Raw genomic sequence first — 18114 nt, 5'->3', positions numbered from 1 at the left:
GTTTGAGACAGTCAGTATCTATCTGCTGTTGGAGTCAGTCAGTATCTATCTGCTGTTTGAGTCTGTCAGTATCTATCTGCTGTTTGAGTCAGTATCTATCTGCTGTTGGAGTCAGTCAGTATCTATTTGCTGTTTGAGTCAGTCAGTATCTATCTGCTGTTTGAGTCAGTCAGTATCTATCTGCTGTTTGAGTCAGTCAGTATCTATCTGCTGTTTGAGTCAGTCAGTATCTATCTGCTGTTTGAGTCAGTCAGTATCTATCTGCTGTTTGAGTCAGTATCTATCTGCTGTTTGAGTCAGTATCTATCTGCTGTTTGAGTCAGTCAGTATCTATCTGCTGTTGGAGTCAGTCAGTATCTATCTGCTGTCGGAGTCAGTCAGTATCTATCTGCTGTTGGAGTCAGTCAGTATCTATCTGCTGTTTGAGTCTGTCAGTATCTATCTGCTGTCGGAGTCAGTCAGTATCTATCTGCTGTTGGAGTCAGTCAGTATCTATCTGCTGTTTGAGTCTGTCAGTATCTATCTGCTGTTTGAGTCTGTCAGTATCTATCTGCTGTTTGAGTCAGTATCTATCTGCTGTTTGAGTCAGTCAGTATCTATCTGCTGTTTGAGTCAGTCAGTATCTATCTGCTGTTTGAGTCAGTGTCTATCTGCTGTTGGAGTCAGTCAGTATCTATCTGCTGTTTGAGTCTGGCAGTATCTATCTGCTGTTTGAGTCAGTCAGTGTCTATCTGCTGTTGGAGTCAGTCAGTATCTATCTGCTGTTTGAGTCAGTATCTATCTGCTGTTTGAGTCAGTGTATTTATAACAAGTTGGAGTCAGTCAGCATCTATCTGCTGTTTGAGTCAGTGTATTTATAACAAGTTGGAGTCAGTCAGCATCTATCTGCTGTTTGAGTCAGTGTATTTATAACAAGTTGGAGTCAGTCAGCATCTATCTGCTGTTTGAGTCAGTATCTATCTGCTGTTGGAGTCAGTATCTATCTGCTGTTTGAGTCAGTCAGTATCTATCTGCTGTTTGAGTCTGGCAGTATCTATCTGCTGTTTGAGTCAGTCAGTATCTGATGTTTGAGTCAGTCAGTATCTATCTGCTGCTTGAGTCAGTCAGTATCTATCTGCTGTTGGAGTCAGTAAGTATCTATCTGCTGTTTGAGTCAGTCAGTATCTGATGTTTGAGTCAGTCAGTATCTATCTGCTGTTGGAGTCAGTCAGTATCTATCTGCTGTTTGAGTCTGTCAGTATCTGTCTGCTGTTTGAGTCAGTATCTATCTGCTGTTGGAGTCAGTCAGTATCTATCTGCTGTTTGAGTCAGTCAGTATCTATCTGCTGTTTGAGTCAGTATCTATCTGCTGTTTGAGTCTGTCAGTATCTATCTGCTGTTTGAGTCAGTGTATTCATAACTAGTTTGAGTCTGTCAGTATCTATCTGCTGTTTGAGTCAGTATCTATCTGCTGTTTGAGTCTGTCAGTATCTATCTGCTGTTTGAGTCTGTCAGTATCTATCTGCTGTTTGAGTCAGTATCTATCTGCTGTTTGAGTCAGTATCTATCTGCTGTTTGAGTCAGTCAGTATCTATCTTCTGTTGGAGTCAGTCAGTATCTATCTGCTGTTGGAGTCAGTCAGTATCTATCTGCTGTTGGAGTCAGTCAGTATCTATCTGCTGTTGGAGTCAGTCAGTATCTATCTGCTGTTGGAGTCAGTCAGTATCTATCTGCTGTTGGAGTCAGTATCTATCTGCTGTTGGAGTCAGTCAGCATCTATCTTCTGTTGGAGTCAGTCAGTATCTATCTGCTGTTGGAGTCAGTCAGTATCTATCTGCTGTTTGAGTCAGTATCTATCTGCTGTTTGAGTCTGTCAGTATCTATCTGCTGTTTGAGTCTGTCAGTATCTATCTGCTGTTTGAGTCAGTATCTATCTGCTGTTTGAGTCAGTATCTATCTGCTGTTTGAGTCAGTCAGTATCTATCTTCTGTTGGAGTCAGTCAGTATCTATCTGCTGTTGGAGTCAGTCAGTATCTATCTGCTGTTGGAGTCAGTCAGTATCTATCTGCTGTTGGAGTCAGTCAGTATCTATCTGCTGTTGGAGTCAGTCAGTATCTATCTGCTGTTGGAGTCAGTCAGTATCTATCTGCTGTTGGAGTCAGTCAGCATCTATCTTCTGTTGGAGTCAGTCAGTATCTATCTGCTGTTGGAGTCAGTCAGTATCTATCTGCTGTTTGAGTCAGTCAGTATCTATCTGCTGTTGGAGTCAGTCAGTATCTATCTTCAGTTTGAGTCAGTATCTATCTGCTGTTTGAGTCTGATGGTGATGGCGTGGTGTTCATCCCAGTGTATTATAACTACCGTTTGAGTTTGGTGGCGATGGCGTGGTGTTCGTCCCAGTGTATTATAACTAGCTACCGTTTGAGTTTGGTGGTGATGGCGTGGTGTTCATCCCAGTGTATTATAACTACCGTTTGAGTTTGGTGGTGATGGCGTGGTGTTCATCCCAGTGTATTATAACTACCGTTTGAGTTTGGTGGTGATGGCGTGGTGTTCATCCCAGTGTATTATAACTACCGTTTGAGTTTGGTGGCGATGGCGTGGTGTTCATCCCAGTGTATTATAACTACCGTTTGAGTTTGGTGGTGATGGCGTGGTGTTCATCCCAGTGTATTATAACTACCGTTTGAGTTTGGTGGCGATGGCGTGGTGTTCATCCCAGTGTATTATAACTACCGTTTGAGTTTGGTGGCGATGGCGTGGTGTTCATCCCAGTGTATTATAACTAGCTACCGTTTGAGTTTGGTGGTGATGGCGTGGTGTTCATCCCAGTGTATTACAACTAGCTACCGTTTGAGTTTGGTGGTGATGGCGTGGTGTTCGTCCCAGTGTATTATAACTAGCTACCGTTTGAGTTTGGTGGTGATGGCGTGGTGTTCATCCCAGTGTATTATAACTACCGTTTGAGTTTGGTGGTGATGGCGTGGTGTTCATCCCAGTGTATTATAACTACCGTTTGAGTTTGGTGGTGATGGCGTGGTGTTCATCCCAGTGTATTATAACTAGCTACCGTTTGAGTTTGGTGGTGATGGCGTGGTGTTCATCCCAGTGTATTATAACTACCGTTTGAGTTTGGTGGTGATGGCGTGGTGTTCATCCCAGTGTATTATAACTAGCTACCGTTTGAGTTTGGTGGTGATGGCGTGGTGTTCGTCCCAGTGTATTATAACTAGCTACCGTTTGAGTTTGGTGGTGATGGCGTGGTGTTCATCCCAGTGTATTATAACTACCGTTTGAGTTTGGTGGTGATGGCGTGGTGTTCATCCCAGTGTATTATAACTACCGTTTGAGTTTGGTGGTGATGGCGTGGTGTTCATCCCAGTGTATTATAACTAGCTACCGTTTGAGTTTGGTGGTGATGGCGTGGTGTTCATCCCAGTGTATTATAACTACCGTTTGAGTTTGGTGGTGATGGCGTGGTGTTCATCGCAGTGTATTATAACTAGCTACCGTTTGAGTTTGGTGGCGATGGCGTGGTGTTCATCCCAGCTGACTGCATTCTCCAGACTGCACCGTGCCTGCAGGTGTTCTGTCTGCAGAGTGTGGAGCTCTCTCCTCGTTACCTCCAGCTCCCCCTCCAGCCTCTGCTTCTCTGCCTCCAGCAACATCAGCTGCTTACACACCTTAGAGACTAGAGAGGAGGGAGGAGAGGGGGGAGGAGGGAAGATGAGGGAAGAGAGGAGTGAGGGAGGAGGGGAGAGAGAGAGGGGGGGGGAGAGGAACAGTTCATGGAGATAACTTTCAACTCTGAAGATTTCTACCAGACACCTCCAGCAGGGTGACTTCTACCAATCACCTCCAGCAGGATGAAGACTTCTACCAGACACCTCCAGCAGGGTGACTTCTACCATTCACCTCCAGCAGGGTGACTTCTACCATACACCTCCAGCATGGTGACTTCTACCAATCACCTCCAGCAGTGTGAAGACTTCTACCATACACCTCCAGTATGGTGAAGACTTCTACCATTCTCCTCCAGTGGGGTGAAGACTTCTACCAGACACCTCCAGCAGGGTGAAGACATCCACCATTCTCCTCCAGCGGGGTGAAGACTTCTACCAGACACCTCCAGCAGGGTGAAGACTTCTACCATGCACCTCCAGCAGTGTGAAGACATCCACCATTCTCCTCCAGTGGGGTGATGACTTCTACCAGACACCTCCAGCAGTGTGAAGACTTCTACCAGACATCTCCAGCAGGGTGAAGACTTCTACCAGACATCTCCAGCAGGGTGAAGACTTCTACCAGACACCTCCAGCAGGGTGACTTCTACCAGACACCTCCAGTGGGGTGAAGACTTCCACTAGACACCTCCAGCAGGGTAAATACTTCTACTAGACACCTCCAGCAGGGTGAAGACTTCTACCATTCACCTCCAGCAGGATGAAGACTTCTACCAGACACCTCCAGCAGGGTGACTTCTACCATTCACCTCCAGCAGGGTGACTTCTACCATACACCTCCAGCATGGTGACTTCTACCAATCACCTCCAGCAGTGTGAAGACTTCTACCATACACCTCCAGTATGGTGAAGACTTCTACCATTCTCCTCCAGTGGGGTGAAGACTTCTACCAGACACCTCCAGCAGGGTGAAGACATCCACCATTCTCCTCCAGCGGGGTGAAGATTTCTACCAGACACCTCCAGCAGGGTGAAGACTTCTACCATGCACCTCCAGCAGTGTGAAGACATCCACCATTCTCCTCCAGTGGGGTGATGACTTCTACCAGACACCTCCAGCAGTGTGAAGACTTCTACCAGACATCTCCAGCAGGGTGAAGACTTCTACCAGACATCTCCAGCAGGGTGAAGACTTCTACCAGACACCTCCAGCAGGGTGACTTCTACCAGACACCTCCAGTGGGGTGAAGACTTCCACTAGACACCTCCAGCAGGGTAAATACTTCTACTAGACACCTCCAGCAGGGTGAAGACTTCTACCATTCACCTCCAGCAGGGTGACTTCTACCAGACACCTCCAGCAGGGTGAAGACTTCTACCAGACACCTCCAGCAGGGTGATGACATCTACCAGACACCTCCAGCAGGGTGAAGACTTCTACCAAACACCTCCAGCAGGGTGAAGACATCTACCAGACACCTCCAGCAGGGTGAAGACTTCTACCAGACACCTCCAGCAGGGTGAAGACTTCTACCAAACACCTCCAGCAGGGTGAAGACTTCTACCAGACACCTCCAGCAGGGTGACTTCTACCAGACACCTCCAACAGTGTGAAGACTTCTACCAAACACCTCCAGCAGGGTGAAGACTTCTACCAGACACCTCCAGCAGGATGAAGACTTCTACCAAACACCTCCAGCAGGATGAAGACTTCTACCAGACACCTCCAGCAGGGTGAAGACTTCTATCAGACACCTCCAGCAGGGTGTAGACTTCTACCAGACACCTCCAGCAGGGTGACTTCTACCAGACACCTCCAGCAGGGTGACTTCTACCAGACACCTCCAGCAGGGTGACTTCTACCAGACACCTCCAGCAGGGTGTAGACTTCTACCAGACACCTCCGGCAGGGTGTAGACTTCTACCAGACACCTCCAGCAGGGTGAAGACCAGACACCTCCAGCAGGGTGTAGACTTCTACCAGACACCTCCAGCAGGGTGACTTCTACCAGACACCTCCAGCAGGGTGGATACTTCTACCAGACACCTCCAGCAGGGTGAAGACTTCTACCAGACACCACCAGCAGGGTGGATACTTCTACCAGACACCTCCAGCAGGGTGTCTTCAACCAGACACCTCCAGCAGGGTGAAGACTTCTACCAGACACCTCCAGCAGGGTGACTTCTACCAGACACCTCCAACAGTGTGAAGACTTCTACCAAACACCTCCAGCAGGGTGAAGACTTCTACCAAACACCTCCAGCAGGATGAAGACTTCTACCAGACACCTCCAGCAGGGTGAAGACTTCTATCAGACACCTCCAGCAGGGTGTAGACTTCTACCAGACACCTCCAGCAGGGTGACTTCTACCAGACACCTCCAGCAGGGTGACTTCTACCAGACACCTCCAGCAGGGTGTAGACTTCTACCAGACACCTCCAGCAGGGTGTAGACTTCTACCAGACACCTCCAGCAGGGTGTAGACTTCTACCAGACACCTCCAGCAGGGTGACTTCTACCAGACACCTCCAGCAGGGTGGATACTTCTACCAGACACCTCCAGCAGGGTGAAGACTTCTACCAGACACCTCCAGCAGGGTGGATACTTCTACCAGACACCTCCAGCAGGGTGTCTTCAACCAGACACCTCCAGCAGGGTGAAGACTTCTACCAGACACCTCCAGCAGGGTGTCTTCAACCAGACACCTCCAGCAGGGTGAAGACTTCTACCAGACACCTCCAGCAGGGTGTCTTCAACCAGACACCTCCAGCAGGGTGGATACTTCTACCAGACACCTCCAGCAGGGTGTCTTCAACCAGACACCTCCAGCAGGGTGAAGACTTCTACCAGACACCTCCAGCAGGGTGACTTCTACCAGACCCCTCCAGCAGGGTGAAGACTTCTACCAGACCCCTCCAGCAGGGTGACTTCTACCAGACACCTCCAGCAGGGTGAAGACTTCTACCAGACACCTCCAGCAGGGTGAAGACTTCTACCAGACACCTCCAGCAGGGTGAAGACTTCTACCAGACACCTCCAGCAGGGTGACTTCTACCAGACCCCTCCAGCAGGGTGACTTCTACCAGACACCTCCAGCAGGGTGAAGACTTCTACCAGACACCTCCAGCAGGGTGAAGACTTCTACCAGACACCTCCAGCAGGGTGAAGACTTCTACCAGACACCTCCAGCAGGGTGACTTCTACCAGACACCTCCAGCAGGGTGACTTCTACCAGACACCTCCAGCAGGGTGACTTCTACCAGACACCTCCAGCAGGGTGACTTCTACCAGACACCTCCAGCAGGGTGACTTCTACCAGACCCCTCCAGCAGGGTGACTTCTACCAGACACCTCCAGCAGGGTGACTTCTACCAGACACCTCCAGCAGGGTGACTTCTACCAGACACCTCTATTAGGGTTTGATTCAGCGTTAATATTAACGTGTAGAATGTATAAACAGAATGTAACTAGTTTCTATAGTAGAATCTGAAAGATGGAGGCTCAGGGGTGATTACTGGTGTCTGACCCTACCTACCCTCAGTCAAATGTCTCCCATGACTGTCCTTTGCCTTCGTATGCTGCACCTCCAGCTGCTCTATCAGGACCTGGTTCTCCTGAAGTACCAGACGGGCCTGCTCCTGGAGCTGCCTCCTGGGGAGGGGGGGGAGAGGGGAGAAGAGGGTTGGGGTGGGGGGGGAAGAGGAGAGGGGAGATAGAAAAGTGTCAAGACAGTGTCTCCTCTCTTTCTCACACACACACACAAACAGACAGGGACAGATAGACAAAGAGACAGGCAGTACTCACCACTCCTTGTGGCTGACTCCTCCAGACAGAGAGACAGTACTCACCACTCCTTGTGGCTGACTCCTCCAGACAAAGAGACAGTACTCACCACTCCTTGTGGCTGACTCCTCCAGACAGAGACAGTACTCACCACTCCTTGTGGCTGACTCCTCCTGACAGAGAGACAGTACTCACCACTCCTTGTGGCTGACTCCTCCTGACAGAGAGACAGTACTCACCACTCCTTGTGGCTGACTCCTCCTGACAGAGAGACAGTACTCACCACTCCTTGTGGCTGACTCCTCCAGACAGAGAGACAGTACTCACCACTCCTTGTGGCTGACTCCTCCAGACAGAGAGACAGTACTCACCACTCCTTGTGGCTGACTCCTCCTGACAGAGAGACAGTACTCACCACTCCTTGTGGCTGACTCCTCCAGACAGAGAGACAGTACTCACCACTCCTTGTGGCTGACTCCTCCAGACAAAGAGACAGTACTCACCACTCCTTGTGGCTGACTCCTCCTGACAGAGAGACAGTACTCACCACTCCTTATGGCTGACTCCTCCAGACAGAGAGACAGTACTCACCACTCCTTGTGGCTGACTCCTCCTGACAGAGAGCCAGTACTCACCACTCCTTGTGGCTGACTCCTCCAGACAGAGAGACAGTACTCACCACTCCTTGTGGCTGACTCCTCCAGACAGAGAGACAGTACTCACCACTCCTTGTGGCTGACTCCTCCTGACAGAGAGACAGTACTCACCACTCCTTGTGGCTGACTCCTCCAGACAGAGAGACAGTACTCACCACTCCTTGTGGCTGACTCCTCCAGACAGAGAGACAGTACTCACCACTCCTTGTGGCTGACTCCTCCAGACAGAGAGACAGTACTCACCACTCCTTGTGGCTGACTCCTCCAGACAGAGAGACAGTACTCACCACTCCTTGTGGCTGACTCCTCCTGACAGAGAGACAGTACTCACCACTCCTTGTGGCTGACTCCTCCTGACAGAGAGACAGTACTCACCACTCCTTGTGGCTGACTCCTCCAGACAGAGAGACAGTACTCACCACTCCTTGTGGCTGACTCCTCCAGACAGAGACAGGCAGTACTCACCACTCCTTGTGGCTGACTCCTCCAGACAGAGAGACAGTACTCACCACTCCTTGTGGCTGACTCCTCCAGACAGAGAGACAGTACTCACCACTCCTTGTGGCTGACTCCTCCAGACAGAGAGACAGTACTCACCACTCCTTGTGGCTGACTCCTCCTGTCTGTTTCAGGTCCTGGTGTAGCTTCTGGTTCTCCTGCACCACCTCCTCCACACGGCCCCGGAACCTTCTCAACTCCTCCTACACACAACCAATCAATCAATCGATCAATCAATCAATTACACTGGATCACAAACACTACCTGGACAGCTCTCAGGGATCATAGAGCTCTGGTTTAAAGTAGTGCACTATATAGGGAATAGGGTGCCATAGGGCTCTGGTTTAAAGTAGTGCACTATATAGGGGATAGGGTGCCATAGGGCTCTGGTCTAAAGTAGTGCACTATATAGGGAATAGGGTGCCATAGGGCTCTGGTCTAAAGTAGTGCACTATATAGGGAATAGGGTGCCATAGGGCTCTGGTCTAAAGTAGTGGACTATATAGGGAATAGGGTGTCATTTAGTGTGACGTAGCAGAGCCAATTTCAACCAGAGCCTGGGTAGACCAGGCCTCTCTCTGTCAGTTTAGTGTGACATAGCTGAACCTATTTCAACCAGAGCCTGGGTAGACCAGGCCTCGACCAGTTTAGTTGGACAAAGCTGAGCCGATTTCAACCAGAGCCTGGGTAGACCAGGCCTCTCTCTATCAGTTTAGTGAGACAAAGCTGAGCCTATTTTATACAGAGCCTGGGAAGACCAGGCTTTGAACAGTTTAGAGGGACAAAGCTGAGCCTATTTCAACCAGAGCCTGGGTAGACCAGGCCTCAAACAGTTTAGTGGGACAAAGCAGAGACAATTTCAACCAGAGCATGGGTAGACAAGGCCTCGAACAGTTTAGTGGGACAAAGCTGAGCCTATTTCAACCAGAGCCTGGGTAGACCAGGCCTCGACCAGTTTAGTTGGACAAAGCTGAGCCGATTTCAACCAGAGCCTGGGTAGACCAGGCCTCTCTCTATCAGTTTAGTGTGACATAGCTGAGCCGATTTCAACCAGAGCCTGGGTAGACCAGGCCTCTCTCTATCAGTTTAGTGTGACATAGCTGAGCCGATTTCAACCAGAGCCTGGGTAGACCAGGCCTCTCTCTATCAGTTTAGTGGGACAAAGCTGAGCCGATTTCAACCAGAGCCTGGGTAGACAAAGCCTCGAACAGTTTAGTGGGACAAAGCTGAGCCTATTTCAACCAGAGCCTGGGTAGACCAGGCCTCGACCAGTTTAGTTGGACAAAGCTGAGCCGATTTCAACCAGAGCCTGGGTAGACCAGGCCTCTCTCTATCAGTTTAGTGTGACATAGCTGAGCCGATTTCAACCAGAGCCTGGGTAGACCAGGCCTCTCTCTATCAGTTTAGTGTGACAAAGCTGAGCCGATTTCAACCAGAGCCTGGGTAGACAAAGCCTCGAACAGTTTAGTGTGACATAGCTGATCCTATTTCAACCAGAGCATGGGTAGACCAGGCTTCGAACAGTTTAGTGGGACATAGCTGAGCCGATTTCAACCAGAGCCTGGGTAGACCAGGCCTCTCTCTATCAGTTTAGTGTGACATAGCTGAGCCGATTTCAACCAGAGCCTGGGTAGACCAGGCCTCTCTCTATCAGTTTAGTGGGACAAAGCTGAGCCGATTTCAACCAGAGCCTGGGTAGACAAAGCCTCGAACAGTTTAGTGACATAGCTGATCCTATTTCAACCAGAGCCTGGGTAGACAAGGCCTCGAACAGTTTAGTGTGATATAGCTGATCCTATTTCAACCAGAGCATGGGTAGACCAGGCCTCGAACAGTTTAGTGGGACATAGCTGAGCCGATTTCAACCAGAGCCTGGATAGACCAGGCCTCGAACAGTTTAGTGGGACAAAGCTTAGCCTATTTTACCCAGAGCCTGGGTAGACCAGGCCTCTCTCTATCAGTTTAGTGTGACATAGCTGAGCCTATTTCAACCAGAGCCTGGGTAGACCAGGCCTCTATCAGATTAGTGGGACATAGCTGAGCTTATTTCAACCAGAGCCTGGATAGACCAGGCCTCTCTCTATCAGTTTAGTGGGACAAAGCTGAGCCTATTTCAACCAGAGCCTGGGTAGACCAGGCCTCTCTCTATCAGTTTAGTGTGACATAGCTGAGCCGATTTCAACCAGAGCCTGGGTAGACCAGGCCTCTCTCTATCAGTTTAGTGGGACAAAGCTGAGCCGATTTCAACCAGAGCCTGGGTAGACCAGGCCTCGACCAGTTTAGTTGGACAAAGCTGAGCCGATTTCAACCAGAGCCTGGGTAGACCAGGCCTCTCTCTATCAGTTTAGTGTGACATAGCTGAGCCGATTTCAACCAGAGCCTGGGTAGACCAGGCCTCTCTCTATCAGTTTAGTGTGACATAGCTGAGCCGATTTCAACCAGAGCCTGGGTAGACCAGGCCTCTCTCTATCAGTTTAGTGGGACAAAGCTGAGCCGATTTCAACCAGAGCCTGGGTAGACAAAGCCTCGAACAGTTTAGTGTGACATAGCTGATCCTATTTCAACCAGAGCATGGGTAGACCAGGCTTCGAACAGTTTAGTGGGACATAGCTGAGCCGATTTCAACCAGAGCCTGGGTAGACCAGGCCTCTCTCTATCAGTTTAGTGTGACATAGCTGAGCCGATTTCAACCAGAGCCTGGGTAGACCAGGCCTCTCTCTATCAGTTTAGTGGGACAAAGCTGAGCCGATTTCAACCAGAGCCTGGGTAGACAAAGCCTCGAACAGTTTAGTGACATAGCTGATCCTATTTCAACCAGAGCCTGGGTAGACAAGGCCTCGAACAGTTTAGTGTGATATAGCTGATCCTATTTCAACCAGAGCATGGGTAGACCAGGCCTCGAACAGTTTAGTGGGACATAGCTGAGCCGATTTCAACCAGAGCCTGGATAGACCAGGCCTCGAACAGTTTAGTGGGACAAAGCTTAGCCTATTTTACCCAGAGCCTGGGTAGACCAGGCCTCTCTCTATCAGTTTAGTGTGACATAGCTGAGCCTATTTCAACCAGAGCCTGGGTAGACCAGGCCTCTATCAGTTTAGTGGGACAAAGCTGAGCCTATTTCAACCAGAGCCTGGGTAGACCAGGCCTATCTCTATCAGTTTAGTGAGACAAAGCTGAGCCTATTTTATACAGAGCCTGGGAAGACCAGGCTTTGAACAGTTTAGAGGGACAAAGCTGAGCCTATTTCAACCAGAGCCTGGGTAGACCAGGCCTCAAACAGTTTAGTGGGACAAAGCTGAGCCTATTTCAACCAGAGCCTGGGTAGACAAGGCCTCGAACAGTTTAGTGGGACAAAGCTGAGCCTATTTCAACCAGAGCCTGGGTAGACCAGGCCTCAAACAGTTTAGTGGGACAAAGCTGAGTCTATTTCAACCAGAGCCTGGATAGACCAGTCTTCACCCCACACTTTAATATACTGGCTGAGCAGGATGCATGGTCAATGGCTCTTAATCACTAATATACTGGCTGAACATGATGCGTGGTCAATGGCTCTTAATCACTAATATACTGGCTGAGCAGGATGCGTGGTCAATGGCTCTTAATCACTAATATACTGGCTGAGCAGGATGCGTGGTCAATGGCTCTTAATCACTAATATACTGGCTGAGCAGGATGCATGGTCAATGGCTCTTAATCACTAATATACTGGCTGAGCAGGATGCGTGGTCAATGGCTCTTAATCACTAATATACTGGCTGAGCAGGATGCGTGGTCAATGGCTCTTAATCACTAATATACTGGCTGAGCAGGATGCGTGGTCAATGGCTCTTAATCACTAATATACTGGCTGAGCAGGATGCCTGGTCAATGGCTCTTAATCACTAATATACTGGCTGAGCATGATGCCTGGTCAATGGCTCTTAATCACTAATATACTGGCTGAGCAGGATGCGTGGTCAATGGCTCTTAATCACTAATATACTGGCTGAGCATGATGCCTGGTCAATGGCTCTTAATCACTAATATACTGGCTGAACATGATGGCTCTTAATCACTAATATACTGGCTGAGCAGGATGCATGGTCAATGGCTCTTAATCACTTTAATATACTGGCTGAGCAGGATGCGTGGTCAATGGCTCTTAATCACTAATATACTGGCTGAGCAGGATGCGTGGTCAATGGCTCTTAATCACTAATATACTGGCTGAGCAGGATGCGTGGTCAATGGCTCTTAATCACTAATATACTGGCTGAGCAGGATGCATGGTCAATGGCTCTTAATCACTAATATACTGGCTGAGCAGGATGCGTGGTCAATGGCTCTTAATCACTAATATACTGGCTGAGCAGGATGCGTGGTCAATGGCTCTTAATCACTAATATACTGGCTGAGCAGGATGCCTGGTCAATGGCTCTTAATCACTAATATACTGGCTGAGCATGATGCCTGGTCAATGGCTCTTAATCACTAATATACTGGCTGAGCAGGATGCGTGGTCAATGGCTCTTAATCACTAATATACTGGCTGAGCATGATGCCTGGTCAATGGCTCTTAATCACTAATATACTGGCTGAACATGATGGCTCTTAATCACTAATATACTGGCTGAGCAGGATGCATGGTCAATGGCTCTTAATCACTAATATACTGGCTGAGCAGGATGCGTGGTCAATGGCTCTTAATCACTAATATACTGGCTGAGCAGGATGCATGGTCAATGGCTCTTAATCACTAATATACTGGCTGAGCAGGATGCGTGGTCAATGGCTCTTAATCACTAATATACTGGCTGAGCAGGATGCGTGGTCAATGGCTCTTAATCACTTTAATATACTGGCTGAGCAGGATGCGTGGTCAATGGCTCTTAATCACTAATATACTGGCTGAACATGATGCGTGGTCAATGGCTCTTAATCACTTTAATATACTGGCTGAGCAGGAGTCAGGATACTGGCTGAGCATGATGCCTGGTCAATGGCTCTTAATCACTAATATACTGGCTGAGCAGGATGCGTGGTCAATGGCTCTTAATCACTTTAATATACTGGCTGAGCAGGATGCGTGGTCAATGGCTCTTAATCACTAATATACTGGCTGAGCAGGATGCCTGGTCAATGGCTCTTAATCACTAATATACTGGCTGAGCAGGATGCCTGGTCAATGGCTCTTAATCACTAATATACTGGCTGAGCAGGATGCCTGGTCAATGGCTCTTAATCACTAATATACTGGCTGAGCAGGATGCGTGGTCAATGGCTCTTAATCACTAATATACTGGCTGAGCAGGATGCCTGGTCAATGGCTCTTAATCACTAATATACTGGCTGAGCAGGATGCATGGTCAATGGCTCTTAATCACTAATATACTGGCTGAGCAGGATGCGTGGTCAATGGCTCTTAATCACTAATATACTGGCTGAGCAGGATGCGTGGTCAATGGCTCTTAATCACTAATATACTGGCTGAACATGATGCGTGGTCAATGGCTCTTAATCACTAATATACTGGCTGAGCAGGATGCATGGTCAATGGCTCTTAATCACTAATATACTGGCTGAGCAGGATGCATGGTCAATGGCTCTTAATCACTAATATACTGGCTGAGCAGGATGCATGGTCAATGGCTCTTAATCACTAATATACTGGCTGAGCAGGATGCGTGGTCAATGGCTCTTAATCACTAATATACTGGCTGAGCAGGATGCCTGGTCAATGGCTCTTAATCACTAATATACTGGCTGAGCAGGATGCATGGTCAATGGCTCTTAATCACTAATATACTGGCTGAGCAGGATGCGTGGTCAATGGCTCTTAATCACTAATATACTGGCTGAGCAGGATGCGTGGTCAATGGCTCTTAATCACTAATATACTGGCTGAGCAGGATGCATGGTCAATGGCTCTTAATCACTAATATACTGGCTGAGCAGGATGCGTGGTCAATGGCTCTTAATCACTAATATACTGGCTGAGCAGGATGCATGGTCAATGGCTCTTAATCACTAATATACTGGCTGAGCAGGATGCATGGTCAATGGCTCTTAATCACTAATATACTGGCTGAGCAGGATGCGTGGTCAATGGCTCTTAATCACTAATATACTGGCTGAGCAGGATGCGTGGTCAATGGCTCTTAATCACTAATATACTGGCTGAGCAGGATGCGTGGTCAATGGCTCTTAATCACTAATATACTGGCTGAGCAGGATGCGTGGTCAATGGCTCTTAATCACTAATATACTGGCTGAGCAGGATGCGTGGTCAATGGCTCTTAATCACTAATATACTGGCTGAGCAGGATGCGTGGTCAATGGCTCTTAATCACTAATATACTGGCTGAGCAGGATGCGTGGTCAATGGCTCTTAATCACTAATATACTGGCTGAGCAGGATGCCTGGTCAATGGCTCTTAATCACTAATATACTGGCTGAGCAGGATGCCTGGTCAATGGCTCTTAATCACTAATATACTGGCTGAGCAGGATGCCTGGTCAATGGCTCTTAATCACTAATATACTGGCTGAGCATGATGCGTGGTCAATGGCTCTTAATCACTAATATACTGGCTGAGCAGGATGCGTGGTCAATGGCTCTTAATCACTAATATACTGGCTGAGCAGGATGCGTGGTCAATGGCTCTTAATCACTAATATACTGGCTGAGCAGGATGCGTGGTCAATGGCTCTTAATCACTAATATACTGGCTGAGCAGGATGCCTGGTCAATGGTTCTTAATCACTAATATACTGGCTGAGCAGGATGCCTGGTCAATGGTTCTTAATCACTAATATACTGGCTGAGCAGGATGCATGGTCAATGGCTCTTAATCACTAATATACTGGCTGAGCAGGATGCGTGGTCAATGGCTCTTAATCACTAATATACTGGCTGAGCAGGATGCCTGGTCAATGGCTCTTAATCACTAATATACTGGCTGAGCAGGATGCGTGGTCAATGGCTCTTAATCACTAATATACTGGCTGAGCAGGATGCGTGGTCAATGGCTCTTAATCACTAATATACTGGCTGAGCAGGATGCCTGGTCAATGGCTCTTAATCACTTTAATATACTGGCTGAGCAGGATGCGTGGTCAATGGCTCTTAATCACTAATATACTGGCTGAGCAGGATGCGTGGTCAATGGCTCTTAATCACTAATATACTGGCTGAGCAGGATGCGTGGTCAATGGCTCTTAATCACTAATATACTGGCTGAGCAGGATGCGTGGTCAATGGCTCTTAATCACTAATATACTGGCTGAGCAGGATGCATGGTCAATGGCTCTTAATCACTAATATACTGGCTGAGCAGGATGCGTGGTCAATGGCTCTTAATCACTAATATACTGGCTGAGCAGGATGCATGGTCAATGGCTCTTAATCACTAATATACTGGCTGAGCAGGATGCATGGTCAATGGCTCTTAATCACTAATATACTGGCTGAGCAGGATGCCTGGTCAATGGCTCTTAATCACTAATATACTGGCTGAGCAGGATGCGTGGTCAATGGCTCTTAATCACTTTAATATACTGGCTGAACATGATGCATGGTCAATGGCTCTTAATCACTAATATACTGGCTGAGCAGGATGCATGGTCAATGGCTCTTAATCACTAATATACTGGCTGAGCAGGATGCCTGGTCAATGGCTCTTAATCACTAATATACTGGCTGAGCAGGATGCGTGGTCAATGGCTCTTAATCACTAATATACTGGCTGAGCAGGATGCGTGGTCAATGGCTCTTAATCACTAATATACTGGCTGAGCAGGATGCGTGGTCAATGGCTCTTAATCACTTTAATATACTGGCTGAACATGATGCCTGGTCAATGGCTCCTAATCACTAATATACTGGCTGAGCAGGATGCGTGGTCAATGGCTCTTAATCACTAATATACTGGCTGAAAATGATGGCTCTTAATCACTTTAATATACTGGCTGAGCAGGATGCGTGGTCAATGGCTCTTAATCACTAATATACTGGCTGAACATGATGCGTGGTCAATGGCTCTTAATCACTAATATACTGGCTGAACATGATGCGTGGTCAATGGCTCTTAATCACTAATATACTGGCTGAGCAGGATGCGTGGTCAATGGCTCTTAATCACTAATATACTGGCTGAACATGATGCGTGGTCAATGGCTCTTAATCACTTTAATATACTGGCTGAGCAGGATGCGTGGTCAATGGCTCTTAATCACTAATATACTGGCTGAGCAGGATGCGTGGTCAATGGCTCTTAATCACTAATATACTGGCTGAACATGATGCGTGGTCAATGGCTCTTAATCACTTTAATATACTGGCTGAACATGATGCATGGTCAATGGCTCTTAATCACTAATATACTGGCTGAGCAGGATGAGTGGACAATGGCTCTTAATCACTAATATACTGGCTGAGCAGGATGCGTGGTCAATGGCTCTTAATCACTAATATACTGGCTGAGCAGGATGCGTGGTCAATGGCTCTTAATCACTAATATACTGGCTGAGCAGGATGCGTGGTCAATGGCTCTTAATCACTAATATACTGGCTGAGCAGGCATGGTCAATGGCTCTTAATCACTAATATACTGGCTGAGCAGGATGCCTGGTCAATGGCTCTTAATCACTAATATACTGGCTGAGCAGGATGCGTGGTCAATGGCTCTTAATCACTAATATACTGGCTGAGCAGGATGCCTGGTCAATGGCTCTTAATCACTAATATACTGGCTGAGCAGGATGCATGGTCAATGGCTCTTAATCACTAATATACTGGCTGAACATGATGGCTCTTAATCACTAATATACTGGCTGAGCAGGATGCATGGTCAATGGCTCTTAATCACTAATATACTGGCTGAGCAGGATGCGTGGTCAATGGCTCTTAATCACTAATATACTGGCTGAGCAGGATGCGTGGTCAATGGCTCTTAATCACTAATATACTGGCTGAGCAGGATGCGTGGTCAATGGCTCTTAATCACTAATATACTGGCTGAGCAGGATGCGTGGTCAATGGCTCTTAATCACTAATATACTGGCTGAGCAGGATGCGTGGTCAATGGCTCTTAATCACTAATATACTGGCTGAGCAGGATGCGTGGTCAATGGCTCTTAATCACTAATATACTGGCTGAGCAGGATGCGTGGTCAATGGCTCTTAATCACTAATATACTGGCTGAGCAGGATGCGTGGTCAATGGCTCTTAATCACTAATATACTGGCTGAGCAGGATGCGTGGTCAATGGCTCTTAATCACTAATATACTGGCTGAGCAGGATGCGTGGTCAATGGCTCTTAATCACTAATATACTGGCTGAGCAGGATGCGTGGTCAATGGCTCTTAATCACTAATATACTGGCTGAGCAGGATGCGTGGTCAATGGCTCTTAATCACTAATATACTGGCTGAGCAGGATGCGTGGTCAATGGCTCTTAATCACTAATATACTGGCTGAGCAGGATGCGTGGTCAATGGCTCTTAATCACTAATATACTGGCTGAGCAGGAT

The 18114-nt window shown here is 48.0% G+C and overlaps 1 pseudogene; it reads right to left on the bottom strand.

Annotated features, from left to right (window-relative positions):
- The window catches only part of LOC135565182 (centrosomal protein of 89 kDa-like), a 210997-nt pseudogene that overhangs the window by 180730 nt on the left and 12153 nt on the right, over positions 1-18114 (bottom strand).

The sequence above is a fragment of the Oncorhynchus nerka genome, linkage group LG27, assembly GCF_034236695.1.
Source record: "Oncorhynchus nerka isolate Pitt River linkage group LG27, Oner_Uvic_2.0, whole genome shotgun sequence".
Taxonomy (NCBI): Eukaryota; Metazoa; Chordata; class Actinopteri; order Salmoniformes; family Salmonidae; genus Oncorhynchus; species Oncorhynchus nerka.
The sequence above is the reverse complement of the archived record's forward strand: the minus strand, read 5'-3'. Positions and strand labels throughout refer to the sequence as shown.